The sequence below is a fragment of the Ambystoma mexicanum genome, chromosome 3q (genome assembly GCF_040938575.1).
Source record: "Ambystoma mexicanum isolate Mex_15411 chromosome 3q, UKY_AmexF1_1, whole genome shotgun sequence".
In the NCBI taxonomy this organism is placed as follows: Eukaryota; Metazoa; Chordata; class Amphibia; order Caudata; family Ambystomatidae; genus Ambystoma; species Ambystoma mexicanum.
This window is the reverse complement of record NC_090926.1, coordinates 999,066,972-999,086,815: the sequence shown is the minus strand read 5'-3', so window position 1 is coordinate 999,086,815 and position 19,844 is coordinate 999,066,972. Positions and strand designations below refer to the sequence as shown.

Genomic DNA, 19,844 nt, shown 5'->3' with positions numbered 1-19,844 from the left:
TTATGGCCCATATATCCCCCGAGAAACATGCAGTGGCCATAGCTTTAGATACCCAGAAGGCATTCGATATGGTGTTGTGGCCGTACTTATTCACGGTCCTTCGAAAAATGTGGTCTAGGCGAGGCTTTTATTGATTAGGTTAAGATATTGTATACTAAACCCATAGCTTCTGTCCTAACCAATATGACACAGTCGGCCCCATTTGAATTGGGCAGAGGGACGCGCCAAGGGTGCCCACTGTCCCCATTATTTTTTGCCATGGTAATTAAACCCATATCAGACCTAATCCGGGTCAGACATGTGAATAAAGGCATACTAATAGCTGGGACCCGTAGATAATCTCACTGTATATAGACGATGTCCTGCTTTATGTTAGATACCTGCAATGAAATTTAGATCCTATAATGCAGGATATAGCCCGAATCGCGGCATACTCTGGATTCACAATTAGCTATGGAAAATCGAAGATGTTCCCCCTCACATATGCTACGCTTCGACACAAACCACGTTAAAATGGATACCACATAAGCTGGGATATTTAGGAATACAAGTCTCCAGATCCAAGGGTGTGTTCATAACAGGGAACTACACTGCTCTGATGAAGTATAGAAATACAATATCTACATGGTTGTGGATCCCCCTCTAGGCAGCCTTTTGCTAATTAAAATGATACTAGCACCCAAAGCAGTTACACATATTTAAATGTACCCATTTGGTCAGGCATCCACTTCTTCACAGAGCTAAATGCCACTCTGGCTAGGTTTCTATAGCACTCAGGTGCTGTACGGAAAAAATGGGAATTAATGGCGCAACCGTATACTATGGGCAGGTTCAATGGACCCAATCTGGAGATCTATTGGATGGCATCTCGGGCACAATTTGCATCCTACTGGTACGATCTGGAAGAAACTCCACCACACATTAAGATTAGAAAGATCAGCGGCGGAAGGACTGCAAAACAGGACACTTGTACTGGACAACACATACAGAGATGAGTGCCCTTATGACCCTGTTTCCAATACACTAAACACCTGGAAGTGGATTTTCCACAGAACAGAAGGGAAGAATCCATATTATCACTGGCTACCACTGTGGGACCATCAGCACCTATACCCCACAAGGGATGTTAATATCCGCAGGCAGTGGGAACCTCTTGCGTATAAATGTATAGGCGATTTGTTCCCAGATGGGAAGTTCCCAACGACTGAGGAACTTAAAAACAAAACATGGAGACACACAAGTGGGGCTATTACAATACTACAGCTTGCGTTCAGTGATATGGGCTAGATGGGATTCATACCCTATCGAACCACCTGAAAACAAGCTGCTTGTCTACATATCAAATTCTAGCGTCTGTAGGCACATACATGCTACCTTCTACACTCGGAACACCAATACAGGGGGACCCCTCCCAAAAGAAATGGCTGAGGGAATTAAACCTGGAAATAAACGATGCGCAATGGGACGAAATGTGTAGCCTTACTACGTCAGTCTCTATGAATGGCGGACTGCAGCTAATACAGTACAAAACTACATATGCTACATTATACGCCATACAGACTTAAGAGAATATTCCCTGATCACAACGGTCTCTGTGCAAGATGTGGGACAACGGAAGCAGGGTGTCTACACATGTTCTGGTCCTGGCCGAATATGTCGCACTACTGGACACATATATATAAAAGTCACTGTCATAAGTAACTGGAAGGCCTCTGGAACCTACTCCGATGTACACACTATTTGGGAAGAGGCAAGTCCCATTGGAAAACAAAATCAGATCTTTCTTAAACGTTTGTAATATAGTAGCGAAAAGATGTATACTCCGAAAATGGAAAGCAAACCGTCCGCCAACTACACAAGAATGGTTGAAAGACTTAGGTTAGGTGAATGAAAATGAAGAACTATACATCATTTTCTCCACGCATGTAACGACATAAGTATATTTGAGGGAGAGTGATGAACCTATCGGGCTAAAGACTGAATAGCACTATGAAAAGAACGAACCCATCGATGAGTGAACTAACCATCTTAATTTTAACATCTGTACTACATAATGCATTGAGATAATGTATGCTGGATGAATGCGCCGGAAATCCTTATGTTTTTTTTTTATTTTTTTTTTATTTGCTTTGTGATTACTGACATGAAAAATTAATTATTTTAAAAAAACAAAAAAAGCCAATTAGCGCCCTGGGCCTGGGTCATTTACTGAAAGAAGGTGATCTACTTCCTAATTGAATTGCTTATATACCAAGTGAGGAAAGGATTTATTTACAGAAGACAACTTATTTAGAAACTGAAGCAAAGGGAGCTTTATTTACAGTATGCAGGCAAGACAACCTGAGACAATGCAGACCTGAAGTACATTTTTACGGGGGCTCATGATGTATTGCTTGGGTCAGACGCCCATTGCCTCTCATTTAGGCCACACCCCCAGACAAATTGGCCACGCCCCTTTTCAAAGGGGACCCCCTACCTCGATTTCATATGCCACTTAAAGCACTATTCAAAAGGTGCTTTAGTAACAGAATATGGTGGGACTTTGGTTGTTAGCTGAACTCAGTTCCTAGGGATTTAATGTGACGCTTGACCTTCATGTACGTTTTGCCAAGTTTCCATTGTGTGTGGGATAGGAGGCATGGAGTGTTTAATTAGTGCTCATCTTTCTCGCACTCAGACTCCAAGAGCGAACGGGTAATGAGGAAAAAAAAAAACACAATTTGTTGGTTGCATGTCATTTGTACATCAAATACACCTAGCACAGGTATGAAAACCTAGAGTAGCTCTACCTCATTCACATAATGTACTAATCGTACATTTCATTTCCGTGTGGTCACTAACATCCTGCACATTTTTTATAAAGGCTTCAAGCAGACTGTCAGTTTCGGGAGGTGCCTAACCAATAAGGGTGTCTCAGCTGAGTATTCCTGCTATGACGTTGCCATAATTGCTACATTAAATTAGCAATATTCTTGTGGGAATCGCCGGATGGTAAGGCCTGCGCCCATTTTCATAGCCTCTGGCTTCTACCTGCACACACACTTGCAAGCGAAGAGCTGCGCCTGAAAGATGCCTTAAATTAGAGGACTCCAAAATGCCACAAATACATGAAACCTTTTTGGCTACTGTGGGCTGTTCTAGGCCCCACATGCATTCATTTAAATTGGCTGTTTCAGTGAATCCCAGGACGTTAACATTAGTAGCTTTGCTTAACACTTAGGAGAGCATGCAATGAGCTGCATTTAAAGAAGAGATCAACTCGTACTGCAATGCCACTTAGTGAACGAACTTACGTGGTTCATAAGCTAACATGCTTCGATGTCGGTTCAACAGAGGTCTCTGGCCACATGTCATGAGCTACATCAGTCCTTCCTTTTTTAGCCAACAGCAGTCTGTATGCTGGGACTTGCAAGTCCACAAATAAAATAGCAAAGTGAAACTACAAATCCCAGGAGGCAAGGTGCTGTTAGCTAATGAAAGCAGGGCAGAGAGGCCCAAGTTGACAGTTTGCAACCAAGGCTAGCTAGATCTACTTTGGACTTGCCACCCTGAGCTGTGGAGCGGACCACAGACACGGAGGAGAATGGAAAATAATCAAAACTACCAAGTACAAAATATAAAGTACTTGTTTCTACTTTCAACACAGCACTACCCAATGCCCACTAAAGATAGCTGCATCACAATCATTCTCCTAGTAAACTTTGGCGTTACTTTAATTTACCTTTCCTTACTTTCACCTTACCACCTAGTAGAACATTAAAATACAGCTGGGAACGGACAGCTGTGGAACCATTGCACCAGACAGACATGGTGCAACGAGCAGCACTGGCATATGCTGTTGATAAACCACATGGCTTTCTTTGGGTACAAACAGCACGAAAAGTGTTTTATAGTGGCAATACAAATGTACAATGTTGAGACACGGCCGGATTATTTATTTTGGGCACAGCCAGCGGGAACATGAGTTACAAAACACTTTGTGTACGGTTGGGCACTTGCACCTATTGGAATACCTACAAAAGCAAAATGTAACCCAATCGGGGTTTGCCCAATTCCCCTGTAATCTGTGCGGCAACAAGCACCATTTCGATTCATTATTTGCAAAATGTTCTCAGAGGGAGTGCAGAAAAGAAAACATTTACTTGCCAATTAAAAGAGTCGGTGTTCTTATGTTCCAGACTTGGGTTCATTGTGGAGAACGGGCGTTGTATGACCTGGGCGGGGGCCTGCCTCTTAGCCACACCCACATACCACCTCGTCTCTCCTCCCACAATGAGGGTTGAGGGTTCCCAAAGTAAATTTTGACAATTTCCAGCACTGTTCACAGTGCTATGAAAGGGAAAACGGTGATAGAAAGAGGTATATGAAGATCAGTTTCATGAAGAGAGTTGATAGAGGAAGTCTGAGAAGGGAGGTACAAAGACGAAGTGTGAAGGATGGGTAAGGGTGGAGAGGGAGGATGTGACGAGAGTGCTCTGATGATTTACCGGTAAGCTCCTAGTCCTTCTCTTCCTCGTCACAGTACTTGTCTCATGAGGCCACTGCCCCCAATCTTCTATTTCTTTTATTTCCTATAACTTCTCCCATTAAAATCAGTATGCAGTGATAAAATTGCGGCAAAAATGCGTGGTTTGACCCAGTAAATGTGTACCCCATTATACCATTTAAGGGGAGCGGGGGTTATGGGGGTGTCCCTCCCTTCCCTTAAATGGTATAATGGGTCTGGGGATTTCAGGGGTGTCCCCCGCATCCTTTGCATGGATGGCGGCGGCAAAACCACACCCTTTTTGCCGCGATATTTTGCGTCCACGGCCATTTTTGCAGCGATTTTAACACATGGAACCCTTACATCATGGCATCCAGTTTAAAATATCCAAGCCGGAGCATGGGACGTGTCCCGCAAGGAGGGAGAGGAGGGGCGTCAGTACTGTGAAGAGGAAGAGTAGGGCTAGGAGTAATGAAGATTACTGTTAAGTAATCAGCACATTACCTCCACGTCCACTCTTCCTCGACCCAGTTCTTACTTCATGAGGCAGACCATAGCAGTAACAGGGAGAGGTCCCAATGAGACACAGAGCCAGAAAGTGCAGAACAGAAACTCAGACCATTAAAGGATAGTTCCGGGACTTTTTTATTGTCCCTACGGTTCGGCCATGTGTTTTTAAGCATAACTCGGTAGATCGTAGAAAACTTTCCTATGGACCTTACCCGACTTTTCGTCCATTAACGCACTCGAAATCAGCCGCCATTTTCTGATAATCCTATCATTTCCCCCCATCGACCTGGCTCACCTGCTTTTGCGGCACTAAATCAAATCCCCCGCCCCTGAAACAGACTTTATCAAAACATTCATATTCCCCGCCTCTATCCGTGACGTGACAGCTGCATAGGAAAACGCGCCCAGGCGTCTTCTACGCGACTCCACACAGAACCCGGAAATCAACACAGATCAGCTCACACAACACAGCGCGCCACAATTGGGAATATGAAACTGTACTATTAAATCAAACCGCAAGATTGTAAATTTGGTAAAGTACATTTATTTGACATCAAATGTTTTGAGAATATTCAGCGATTTTCATTTTTATTTGCTCACGTTCCAAAAAGCTCGTTTTGAGGCACGCGATGTTCCTTTGCTGTACACAGGGTCTTAGATCATCTCACAATACAGCGCCACAATTCGGAATATGAAACTGTGGTTTAAAAGCAAACGGCAAGATTGTACATTTGGCAAAGTACATTTATTGGACATCAAATGTTTAGAGAATATTCAGCGATTTGCATTTTTCTTTGCTCTCGATCCAAAATAGTTCGTCTTGAGGCAAGCGATGTTCGTGTGCAGTACACAGGGTGTTTGTTTTACGATAAAATAAGCTCTTCGGTCGCACTGATAATCGCATGGCTGTTCCAACAACGAGGCACTAGGCCACCACAACGGTCTGTATGTTGCATCTAGCCGTTAGTACCGCGTAAGGGCATACTTGTACTTGGCGATCATCCCATAAAATGGTCAGGGTGGTAACGTTGTTCACGCAGAGAAGCAACTGGCGGTTGAAAAAGCCATCCGCCGGTGTCTGGTACTCGTGACACATACAATAATGAAGGATGTACCTGTTTGAAAAACATAAAAAATGAAATTAGTCTCACCATCAGATCTTTATTAAAATTATTCATTTTATATATTAGGTCGGGAAATTATTTCATAGCTAGGACAGTGCAACTGGGCATTATACGTCATTTCCAGTAACCCACCCCCTCTCCTCCACCTTTTTCAGAGCCGCCTGAGCGCCAGTGGACCACTTCGTCACTGATATGATATAATATGGCATTTGCAACGCGCCTATACACAAGTGTTTCAAGGCGTGGCGAGGCAGGGAGGGGGGGGGGAACAAGGAGAAGACAGACAACGATTCTACTAGGCCAGGTGACATTCAGATCGCGCAAGTGCAGGGGTAGGGGGAAGGTAAAAGTGCAAGGGGAAGGGGAGGGGGGAAGTGGAGTACAAGGTAAGTAGCATAAAATAATAAATACATAGGGCCAGCTGGTGGCGAGTGCAAGGTAAGTGCAGAACAAGTGCTGGGAAGGGGGGGCTGTAGGATACTGAGACAGTCCCCCAGTGCAGGGGTTGACAGGGAGGCAGTGCAGGTGGAGAGTGGAAGGGCCCAGGACCGAGGTCGCAGACAGTGGACCAGTTGTAGCAGGGGAGAGGGAGAGAGAAAGCAGAAGCAAAGAGGAAGGTTTTGAGGTGCTTCCGTAAAAGGAGATGGTTCTCCTCAAGATAGGGCGCGGTACAAAACAATATGCCACATAGAACGAACAAGTACAACTTAACCCGTCTTTAAAGCTACTCTATAGTAATTAAATTGCGGTATAAACTCATCTAAAGAGTTACTTACATTATATTTGCATTTTCCATTGTGTCTGTGCGTAGGGCAGCCCCGAAATACCACTCCTTCTATGCCGACGTTATTTCTTCTAATGAACGAACATTAAATGGCTATCGTTTCTGAAATTTTATTCATTATCGTTTCTTACGTTATTGCACCACACCCCCAAAAAGAAGTGTTTCGGGATGGTCCCGGCCTGTCAAGGTCAAATAACAATAGAACCTTATACTGAGTCGTGGGCAATTCCGGCACCCGAGCAAAAAATCAAAGCAGCTGACCTTCACTTTGAGCGAGCACACATTCCTAGTTAGCTACATTCAGTGTAAGGCCATCTCACAGGACTTGAAATTTACACTCCATCTTTGCATTTTGTCTGCGTGCTTTGCAGCCCCAGAGAACCATAAATACAGAGACATTCTATATTTTTTTAAAAATGATTTATATTACTGTTTGGTTTAATTTAATGCGCAAATGAACAAGGTTGGATAGACACATTGCATGTACACTGAGCAATCACTTTTATATACACAATACATAGCTACACATATTCAATGGGCCTGCAACATGAGGAGACTCGAGAGCAAAGTCACAGGTGACACCCGGGTGGTTCGCACTACTGCACGGTGAAGGGAGGGGCAAGGGTGGAGAGACACATTGCGTGTACACTGAGCAATCACTTTTATTTACACATTACATAGATACACATATTCAATGGGCCTGCAAAATGAGGAGACTCGAGAGAACAGACAATCAAATTACAATCATTTAAACCGTGATGTGTATTTCTCAATGAGCTCTGCTTTAGGTGGACATGGAACAGAGGCAATGTTGGGTGGCAATGCAGTTGTCCCCTGCACAGGTTCGTTCACAACTCCATTTATGTGCCTATCTAGGACGTCAACAATAAGTCTGTCAATAAACTCATATTGCATATCCTCAAACACTGGTTTGATCACCCATTGTTTACTTCTTTTAGTGAAGGCCTTATTGTAGCGAAGCGTCCCTAAAGTTCCGGTCGTCCTACTTTGTTGACGGCCAACATTATGGTTATGTGCCAAGACCGCTAGAAGAGTCCGATTTATCATGCCCTCCATGCCGAAATGCAATCGTTTTGGCCTGTACTTTAGGCACATATTGTGGAACACCTCCAAATCTCCTGTGTGGCAGAATTCCGTGAGTCCCCTCAAATCTCTTGTTATAGTTTTATCAAATACAATCTTTTCAATGGCTTTGTGAGTGGGTGATGAAGGAATCAACCACTTCTTCTTCCGTGCCTCCTCTGTGGACAAATGGCCATGTTCACAATTGTGGAAATGTTGGTTTATGGTCCAGCGGTGAACGTTGCTACAGTGTAGCATTACTGACCGCCATTTTTCCAGTAGAATTTCCAACGACCCTCCACATGTTTTTGAGCTCCACCAAAGATGGTTGCTGATTGACTTGGACCACTGTGAAATACCTTGCATATCTTTTTACCTGCAGCCGACATTTTCTTATTGATTGTTTTTGCAAGATGCCAAACGTCAAATTGGTGATTTATATTTTTGTACTCTTCTCTCATTGTCTTGGCAATTGAAACGTGTCTGTCCGTGGCTATCAGGTCGATCACCATTCCCCACGATTGTAGTTCTTGCAATGATGCTACAAAGCCAACTTTCTCCACGGCCACTGAGGATGTGCTTTGTGACACCTGCACGACCACCAAACTCACAATTTTCTTACTTTCCATGTCCTGAAAGTGGTAGGTGCAGTACTTGGCTGAAAATCCTGGGCTGTCGCACTGTCCATCACCGGCTAGCCTGAACTGTTTGCCCGGGAATGTACTATCAATAGACATTTTTTCCATTCTCCAAGCTTCGCTAATGGCTGGAAATAGATAATCGGTTTGGTATTTGTAGAACTGAGTTTTCGCAATGAAATGGATTCCCACAAACTGAAAGAAAGACTCTAACTTTTTAAAACTTGAACCACTAAAAAGTGCAGCCGCTGCACAAAGTAGATTGCCTGCTGGCAGTTGCCCCAGCATGGGTTGTGCAGACCATGAGAAAGGATGATATTTTGTACAGGTGGCATGTATTTTAAGGTTAGTGCCTCGAATTGCACGAGTCACATTAATCAATGGCTCCCCACATACTTCCCCACCAACCAAATGCCCACATTTCATCCGAATAATCAATCAAACAACTATCGAATACAATGAATTTGGCCTCTTTCCTTATACTGTCACTCTGCATCCCAGCTGGTTCGGCCTGTAACGTTGAGGACATGTCACTCACATGAAAGGTAGAATCTCTGATATCGTCTTCCGCTATGTTCAGTGATATTGATGGTGTTTCATTGTCGTCCACTTCATTCTCTTCCATTGCAACATCTGTTCCTTCTCCGGCGATGGGTGAATAAAACAATTTCTTCAACTTTCTCGCGGTCTTAGTTTTTGCGGGTGTGGATTCTGTGAATTGATCTCCGACTGCATCCGAACTACCAGGAGGACATTCACTATCAATGGCTGGTGGTGGTATAGCTCCGTTGTCAATCACTTCATATTCTTCCCATTGGCACGATGCATCTCCAGTCTCAAGTCCCTGCCAAAAGGTTTGACAAGCAACATCTCTCGTTCGCTTCACTGTCTGTGTAGATCTAGTTCGTACACCCACTCGCAACTAGAGGACAGATTGGAAAAGGGATGTTCAGTTTAAACACAACTTACAGTATTGAACTATTAACAGTGAAAAACAACATAATATAGTGACCAGGACACTAACCTTCTTTTGCTTTCTTTTCTTTGAAACTTTCTTGCCTCGAACTTCAACATCAGGACGCTGTTGCTCCGACTCGTGTGTGCATGTCTCCACTTCCTCTTGCGCTGCAACGACTATATTTTCATGATAAGCACATCCATCACGCACTGACGCTCCATCGACTCCCTGAAACATAGAACTTTCATTAGTATGTATAATAATATTGAAAACACAAAATGTACTTGGGGACCAATACCCACATACATCTCAATAGCAAAACACGAATGAACGCTTTGTGTAGAACATTCAAACGACAATTATTCACGCATAGTTGATCTAGTTAGATGGAACTGTCAAGATCCATACCTCGGGCTCCTCATAGACTTCCATTGATGATATTATTGAAGATGATGCTTCAGTAACTCCCTGAAACACAGTAATTGCATTAGTATGGTTTTCTATTTTGTTAAAAAGAACATAAACTTTGTGCAGGCGTCAACGGCTCATCTAAATAGACCTGCACAAATGATCAGTTGTCTAAAATAAATAATGGATATTTAAATATGATTCGATTTGCTCGATCGTTGGAAGTGTCACCACCCAGAGATCTGCATCAACTACTAGGGGTGATGTTCTTGTAGAAGAAGCTCTGTCATCTCCCTGAAACATAGTACTTGCGTTAATAAAGAAGGAAGTATAGCGGATGTAATCACGTCATATGATTTCGCTTGATCGAACTGTCAGTATCCATACCTCGAAATGCATAAGAACATCAAGGGACGATGTAACTGCGGTGCACACTTCTGCAAGCTGTTGCGCCGACCCGTAACTGCATGCTCCCCCTTCTTCTTGGACTAATGCTCAAATGACTCCCTGAAACATAGGACTTTCATTAGTAATGAACACAATATTGAAAAAAGAAGACACATAGGAGGGCGACGACAGAAGGACATATCAATGGCTAAAAACGAAAGAAACATTAATCACGCTACAAGAATGCAAGATCTGATGATCTCCATCGATGGAACTGTCCGGAAACGTACCTCGAGCATCTGAGTGACATCAACGGTAGTCGTCAATACGTTGGACTCCTCAGCATCTCCCTGAAAGACAGTACTTGCATTATTTTGGATAACAATAATTATAACTGAAAACAAAGACTAGAGGACGAGTACAAGGGTGTACCATTAGGTAAAATAATTACACGATAAATTAAAACTATTGATTTACATGCCTAAAACAAGTCAGTGGCAGAATAGCCAAGTAAGATTACCCGATAGGCGCTTGAAGTGGCTAATGACTGCAATAACGACACGGATGGAGAATCTTCCGCCTTCATATTGAGTGGATACATAAATGGGGAAATTATTGTTAGCTAATGCTACACACTACCGCAAGGCCGAGAGATAAATACGTAAACTTGACTCACCAGTGGAGGGATGTGGACGAATAGAGTGGGAATAGCGGTTGAGAGCAATTTTCGCCTCGCTCGCGGTGTGTTCTTCTTTATTAGCAATGATGTGGAGTACATGTCAGAGGTAAAGTGCCTGCTGCAGATGCGGTATCGATCACCCCTCTTGTCCGCAAAGACTTCTAGGACTCTACTTTCAAGCTCAGACGGTGGATATCTGCAATATCGGACCCATTCTCTTAGGGAAAACATGCATTATAGTACCTTCAGATTTATTATGGGTCTTCGAAGGGGAAACGCCAATGGAACAGGCAGGCATTGTGGAAAGTTCTGAAAAGTAAAGATCAACAATTCTCTATGAATACCAATGTGTTAAAAAATTAAATGACACATAAAAGGTTCAATGCAAGGTTCGTTTTGGTTCTTGGAACTATACACGTTATTCACATGCGGATAAGTATTTGAATAACTTTAAAAAAATAGAAAAATAATTTGACTAAACTCAGAACATGTGACTAGTTACTTGCATGTACTGTCTTGAACGAAAAGAAATTGGACGCAAAATGATTATGGTACATGGCCTTACCTTGACGAACAAACAGTTAGATGCAGGGATCAGAGTAGTTTCTTGTCGTAGAACAGGGAGCAGTTCACAGGTTGCAAACTGACGAGTTTCCTCGAAGTGGTCACGGAAGTTCACAGAGACGAAGAGCAGATATCCAGCACCTTCACGGGTTGACTAGCAAAGCGCAAAGAAGTTCACATTAGAAATATGAAGTGGGTTATAAATAATTCGAAACAGGGGTGTGTTTGTGAATGAATGACGTGTATATGTCGTGGCATTATGCGGTTTGCAGGGGGCCGCCCAGCGTGAGGGGGGATGCTTGGCAGGAGACACGGGGTCTGGAGGTAGACATGGGAACAACAACCCATGCTCTATAGACCACTTTGAAGTGTACATGGTCTTTGGCACCTCTTGGCCTTTGTCGCTCCCTGACAGCTCCACTTGGCAGCACAAGTACCCCGGTGCGAACTGCCTTTGATAGGGCGGGGGGTGGATTGGGGCGGTGGTCGTGCAGACAAGACACAGGAAGACTCGTGAATGGAGACACACTTATGTGGATTGCAGGGGGCCGCCCAGCGTGAGGGGGGATGCTTGGCAGGAGACACGGGGTCTGGAGGTAGACATGGGAACAACAACCCATGCTCTATAGACCACTTTGAAGTGTACATGGTCTTTGGCACCTCTTGGCCTTTATCGCTCCCTGACAGCTCCACTTGGCAGCAGAAGTACCCCGGTGCGAACTGCCTTTGATAGGGCGGGGGGGTGGATTAGGGCGGTGGTCGTGCAGACAAGACTCGTTTGCCGCAGGGCCTCACCAAGGAGAGGCCATCTAACTGCATGTAAGAGGCAGGCTGCAGGATCTAGTACATGGAAGGCAGGGGGGTGAGTTTATAAATACCTCACCCTCCCAGGAGAATATATGGGTGCAGTTCACCCTGGAGACCCTGGATGCCTAGGCAGTTAGTCATCAGCAGGCTGGCCTGTGGTGGCAAGGGCCAGAGGGGGTCATCTCTGTACCCGGTGCCCAAAAGGATGATTTATTATGATCAACCATATTGATTATTTACCTATAACCATGTTTTGTATCAATAAAATCCAACGGCCTTTTATTGCCAACGCTTGAACAAAGTGGTGTGGTAAGTATTTTTGGGGGAGGAGGCAAGGCCGGGAGGCTTGATGCCAACCTGCAAAATAACATATGTATGTCTGCTGCATATGGGTTCAACGGTTATGTGGATTGAAGGTGGGCGGCCAGCGTGAGGGAGGATGCTGGCCGGAGACATGTGGTGTGAGAAGACAAGGCACAGGAAGACTATTCAATGGAGACACACTTGATTCATTTAAAAAATCAAAACAACCATTGTTAAAATATATGTTGGGTTTTATTTTAGATCTTAATTTCAATTGAACATAAATAATAAACATTACACATTGTAAAGTTCCGGTTGCAGCACATCCAGGGAAAATCCGCGGTATTGTCCACTGTCGCTGGGGAAATGTTGTCTAATGGCAAGTACCGCACAGGCAGGTATTACTCTCCGAACGCGGTGTCCGAGCCTCCCGTGAAGCCACCAAGTGAAGCAACGATAGGCCACCAGCCTGTACCACCTGTGAAAAAGAAAGATGCAAACTGTATTAAAATGACAAAACTTTCTTATCACTGTCGATTCAGGTAAAAAATGTCATTCTGCTTTGAAAAAAATTCTACCTAGAAAATGCACAATATGGAACCAATTTACATGCATTCGAATGATATGTAGATGTAATTTTATATGTGGGAGACGACCATGAAATAGTAGTGGCATCACTGACATCACAACCAGAGTATACTTACTCGTTACTCGGATTACGTGGACGAACAGTGCCGCGAAGTTCGTGCATAAGCACCATCATCATCCTCAACACGGTCCGTGAGAGGCAGGCTTCCCTGAACTCTGGCAGCTCGGTGATGCATTGCGGACTTGGCTCGCCTTCCGAAATGTAGGCCAAGCACCCGGAATTTTCACGGCAGCAGCAGTTCTCCTCCTCAGTTGGCATTAGCTTGCACCGATTGCACGTGCACCAGGTGGAGACGCCGTCCATGCGACATGGTCCAGGCTCTTCATCCGTTGACTGGTCCTCCCAACTGCCGTCCGAATCCCCATCGTTTTCGCGTGCTTGCCTTTCCAGTAGTTCTTCCTCGGTGTACTCGGGCTCATACATATACGGCATTATTGTAGCCATTGTGTGGTAAAGAAAGTAAAATAATTTACAGAGATGGTACAGGTGTTCACAAGGCCTAGAAGCGGCGAAGGTAGCTGACCAGAGCACAGAAACGAGTCACAGAATACTCAAAGTAACACAGAGAGAGGAATGGAATCGAAAATCTGCTGCTGTGTGTTGTGAAACGGTGTGTTTATACTTATTGAGGAAAGAGGCGTCCTGCCATTTCCATGGCGACACTTCATTAGCTGAGGCGCAGCGATTGTTGACACGAGACGTGCTTTGGCGTTGGGAAATGGGCGGTACGCGTCTGCTGATGTCAGGCTCAGGGGCGGGGGATTTCATTTAGTGCCGCAAAAGCAGGTGAGTCAGGGCGATGGGGGGAAATTATAGGATTATCAGAAAATGGCGGCTGATTTCGAGTGCGTTAATGGACGAAAAGTCGGGTAAGGTCCATAGGAAAGCTTTCTACGATCTACCGAGTTATGCTTAAAAACACATGGCCGAACCGTAGGGACAATAAAAAAAAAGTCCCGGAACTATCCTTTAATAACTCAAACTCACATCCCAACAGACAAAACCCCATCCCCAGAGTGGGTGACATTCTACCAATAGTGGTTGACGAAAGTGCTTTGATCTGCCCAGGTAGCCACCCCACAAATCTCCTGCCGAGAACCCGCAAACCCCCAGAGCACCTGCCAAGAAGCAACCAAACCCCTGGTAGAGCGACCCTGAATGTGGGCAGGCACAGGCAGGACAGACACCATGGAGACAACAACACAGATCCACCAGCTAATGGAAACCACAGAGGCCTCCGTCCCGCATCAGTGGGGCCAAAGTTAACCAAGAGACTGCCAGACCGCCGTAAAGGAGCAGTCCGAGCCAAACACTCCAAAACCACCCGCCGCATTTCAATAGCAGGCCAAGCCACCTCTCCCAGTGACTGTGGATCCCAAAAAATGCAGGGACAACCAGATACTTAGAGGTGTGGAAACCGAGACAACCCTCAGCAGGAACCGCGGAGCACACCGCAATACCACAGAGTCCGGTAGAAACTGCAAAAGGGGGGGGGACGACACAACAGAGCCCCAATCTCCCCCAGCCTACGGGCAGACGTGATGGCGATCAGGAAAGCAGTCAGGAGCTTAATGACAATATCAGAAAGGGGAGTAAAAGGCAGCCCCTGAAGGAACGTCAAGACAACAAGGAGATCCCAAGAGGGAAGGCCCTTAGAAGTACAAGGATGGGAGGAAGTGAGACCCCTAAGAAACTTTCCCACCTGAAAACTCTTGGTAGATCAACCGAGACTGTACAATAGCCACACAGCCCATTGAATCCGTCGGACCCTAAACCCGCCTGCATGGGACAAGGCCACCTCAAAATCAACCAAGGTACCTGGGACCCAAGTTCCTACAAGGAGGGGAACCAGCTCTGAAGGGGCCAGAACGGAGCAACCAACAACACAGACGACCTGCTCACCCTGATGCACGGAACCACCCGGGGAAGAAGGGGGAGAGGAGGGAACGCATAAAGAAGCGCAGCAAGGGCATCCACCCCCCAAAAGAACCCCTCGGCCGGGAACCGGGAGCAGAAGAGTGGTACGTTCGCAGAGGCAAAGAGATCCAGCTCGGGGAGCCTGAACCTGACACAGATCCTACCAAATACTCCGCCGACAGAACCAGAACAGCAGAGCAGGGGAAGCGGCGGCTGAGTAGATCCGCCCAAACATTGTCCACCCCTCCTGACATAAGAGGCCACCAGGACAACAGAAGCGACTCCCCCAGGAACCTATCTGAGTTGCCAAAGCATGCAAGGAGCGTCCGGACCCCCCTGGCAGCTGACACATGCCAATGCTGCAGCATTGTCTGTCTGGACCAACACTGCCCAGCCTTCCAGAAACAACCTGAAGTACAACAGGCCCCAGAGAATAGCAGGCAATTCTCTCCAAACGGACGAACGAGTGGCCTACTATGGAGCACAAAACCCCTGGGCTGACAGGACCGCCAACGTGCCCCCCCCCCAACCCTTTCCGCTGGCGCCTGGAGAAAGAGGGGTCAAAGGAGGACGGACCACAGACACCCCTGCCCGGAGAATCAGAACCCGCAACCACCACAGTAAGGAGATCTACAGAGCCGGAGACACCGGGATCAAGGCCGCGCAAGCCTGAGAAGCCGGAAGCCAGTGGGAGAGAAGGCAAGACACCAGAGAACGCAGAAGAAGACGAGCCCAAGGAACCAGAAATATGCAAGATGCCATGTGCGCCTGAAGTATGAACAACAGGTGAGCTGTGCACACACCGCCTCCCGAGAACCCCACCCAGAACAGACGGCAGGGGCTGGACCCTTTCCTGCAACAGAAAACCCTCCCCATCCAGGAGCAACTCTGATCCTGAGAGGGCTCCACATGAGACAAATGCCAGTTCACCAGAAACCCCCAGTCCCGCAATGCCTGGCAAACCAGCTGGATACGAGTCTGGACCGTCTGCCGGAGGGCCGCCACGACCAACCATGCATCCATGTAGGGAAAAACCTGAATGCCCTTCAAGAGAAGATGCGCCACCAGGGGAACCACCAGCCGATTGAACACCCTGGGGGCCGAGCGCAACCCGAACGGGAGCACTCAGAACTGAAAATGCAAAGATCCGATTGTAAAACGGAAGAACTACATCTTTCATGGGCGGAGAGACAGATGTTAACATGCAACCCGGAGATCCAGGGACACTATCCAAACCCCCCTGCACAACATCCGGGGAATGTTCGGCAAAGTTCCCATCTTAAAGCATTCCTTCCTTACGAAGAAGTACAGAGCCTCAAGGGCCAAGATGAGGCGATACTTTCCCGAAGTTTTGGGGACCAGAAACACCTGCAAGGAAAAAAATGGACCGTCTGCCGGGGGGCCGCCTCGACCAACCATGCATCCATGTAGGGAAAAACCTGAATGCCCTTCAAGTGAGGATGTGCCACCAGGGGAACCACCAGCCTGGTGAACACCCTGGGGGCTGAGCGCAACCCGAACGGGAGCACTCAGAACTGAAAATGCAAAGATCCCACTGTAAAACGGAAGAACTACATATTTCATGGGCGGAGAGACACATGTTAACATGCAAAGTACAGAGCCTCGAGGGCTAAGATGAGGTGATACTTCCCCGAAGGTTTGGGGACCAGAAACACCCACGAGGAAAAAAACAGACCCTGCTGCAGGAAAAGGAACGGGAATGATAGCTGCCTTCAGTAGTAACTCGGTCAGAGCTGTTGCCATCGCCAACTACTCGGGCAACGAGCAGGGAACAGCAGTACGAACCATTCAACCCAGGACAGGGGGAGACGGGAAGTTAATTTGAGAACTCCTCCGGACAGTGTCCAGAGCCCAAGAAACCAGGCACCACTGGTCCCATATTGGAAAAAACAGCCGGAACAAACGGCCACACACCGGCCTGCCCAAACCGCCAGGACTCCTGGGCCGAGCCTGGACGAGAGCGGAGGATCACGGCCCCCCCTGGGCCTCTGAACGGATCGTAAGGTGGAACCAGGGAGATTTCTTGACTGTCGAGGTAGACTTCTACTGCAATTTGTCCGTGCGTTTGTCAGCACTAAACACCTTATGCACTGTATCCTCAAGAAAATCACCAAAAGGTTTGGAACCGTCAAAAGGAAGCTTAAGGGCAGCCGCCCACTGGGACCCCTCGGTTTTCCAATCCCGTAGATGCACATGCCTGCGGGCCGACACACCAGCACCCAAGGCCAAGGCCGAGCCACGCACTCCATTAAATGCCAGATCGGACAAGAGTTCAACCTGCCGCTGCATGTCAGCCAGCCGCAGGGCACAGTCAGAGCCACCTTCAATGGCCTTCTTCAACCTCCTGAAACCATTCAGCACAGTCTCTGCAGTGTAGGAACCGTAGATATTCACCCCGAGGGCCAGACGTGCACCAGCATGAACCTTCTTCAGGCTGGAATTCACTCTACGGTCCACCGGGTCCCGGAAAGCCGCCTGCTCGGCTGACCCAGAGGAGTGACCCACCAGACTAGTGAGGATATCATTGATAGAAATGTAGCAAAAAAAGTAGTGGAACTGGGACTCCGCAGGGGGACAGAGTAGGAAGGAAGGGAGAAACGTGCAACACATTATTCCAGGGTTGCAGTCATGCTGGTGGACAGCCAATTGAGTTGAAAACAGATTTCAGTTTAGCAGTAACAGACATCCGGTGGGAAAATTGAGAAGTGTGCTTTAATTTTACAAAGAACAGGTCCAGAATGATGACAATGGTTGCAAAAAGTAGTGGAGCTGTTAACAGTGAAAAATAAAAGTAGTGGGACACCGCTCTCCACCGCTCCTGCTCACTTCGACCACTGCATGCACCTCCCTTTCCTTTCAATGTGCTTCCTGGACAAGGAACATCTTGCCGACAGTTTCTGCCTGCTCTTGCGAAGCACAGGAGAGGAGGGAGAGGAGTAAGAGGAAAAGGGCAAGGAGCCCGAGCTGAGCATTGTGCTTTCCCATGGCGTAAACGGCACAAACACAGAAAAAACTGAACACCAGACACATGTACGCCCATTAAACTCCAGGACCGGGATAAGCCCCTCCTCCCCCATTCTGGAAACAACAGCACGTCCAGAGGAACGGACAGCCTGGCGCATACACATGGCCCCGAATCCACAACAGCCCACGCCTCACACGCTGGTTATGATGCCCGGCAAAAAACGGGAGAAGCTCCTCCAAGCACACCGGAGCCCAAGCCCAGCAAGGGAAAGGGGAGCACGCTGCACCTGAAGGAAGCCGAGGCCCCACCACACAGCCCCACCAGGGGGTCAGGAATCGTCACTGCCCGGTGCCCATCCTGCCAGAGACAAGAAAAATTAAACTGGATGCTTTGGTTTAAGGGGAGGAGTTATAGGAAATAAAAGAAATAGAAAAAGGTCCTTTGTCGGTGGGAGGGTCGTTATGAGGTAAGTACTGGGACGAGGAAGAGTGGACGTGGAGGTAATGTTGGTTTGCTGATCTAAGTAACTGCCTATAAAATTGACCTTAGCCTAGTACACGAGAGCACAATTAAGGAAGTACTCCAATAAAATAAATCGTCTCACCTTAGTGTACCATGACCCACGCACGAGGCCCACATGTGAACTGTGCAGGCCCACCCAGTCATGAAATCCTAGTTACACCGTTTGCTAAAAGCAAGTAGGTGTAGTATCAAAAATCAAGGACCCCCGTCACATCCGGTATTTCCGGTGACTTATTATTCCATGCCTATGGGACATGACCTAGATTCCAGTAAGACTGCCTTTGGTTGCAGAGCATAACTAATATGTGCGGTTCTCTTTTGCGACAATACAATGCTGCATCAAGAGGGCAAAATGTTATAAAGCCATTGATTATGAAGTATAGATTCAATTACCACAATTACACGTTGTAGACACAGAAATTAGATAAATCCAGCATAGTGAAGATCACCCATTGTGTGTTGCTACACAAGACAATTAAGGGTTTTAAGTTATATGGCCAGAGCAGAAACTAGCTGTGCGACGTGACTTTTTGTTTTCAGGTGTATTGGGAGAACAGGAGACCAAACAATTTTGTCAGACAAGTATGCAAAATAGATTGACTTAACTGCTACATAATTACCTCCACTTTTAAAAGGTGCCTCCTGTACCAAGTGACTCACACTCCCAAGTGTGTCACTGCAATTGTGATCATTTCTCTTTGCAGTAATCTCTCCAAGACGTAAACAAGAAATGACGACATAACTAAGAATTCTTCAAATACCCTTACATCACAATTTCCACAAGATGGCACCAGATTCCTCTCATTCAAACCCTTGCCTTTCCATATATTTTTGACTGCAGCTTTCATCAGCCCTAGTCAGGAATCAATGGTGAGAGATCAGGGGAGTGGTAGGCCAAAACATCTGGGGAGCCAATTGTTGCAGGCTCTTGATGTATAACACTTATTCATTCAGTGGGACGAAAAATATCTCGCTCTTCCAGCATAACTGGATTTTGGCTTGGCAATCCGGGTCAGCACCGAGAGACCACTCAGTGAAG

At 46.5% G+C, this 19,844-nt stretch overlaps 1 protein-coding gene across 4 annotated transcripts in view; it reads right to left on the bottom strand.

Annotated features, from left to right (window-relative positions):
• The window catches only part of SLC38A10 (solute carrier family 38 member 10), a 748,880-nt gene that overhangs the window by 707,926 nt on the left and 21,110 nt on the right, over positions 1–19,844 (bottom strand). For 2 of the 4 annotated variants that reach the window (XM_069655158.1, XM_069655157.1), the window contains exon 1: positions 18,570–18,634. The exons of the other annotated variants lie outside the window; for them this stretch is intronic. The gene's annotated coding sequence lies outside the window, so the exon portion shown is untranslated. Of the gene's footprint in view, positions 1–18,569; positions 18,635–19,844 lie in introns of those variants that run through there. 4 annotated transcript variants of the gene reach the window in all.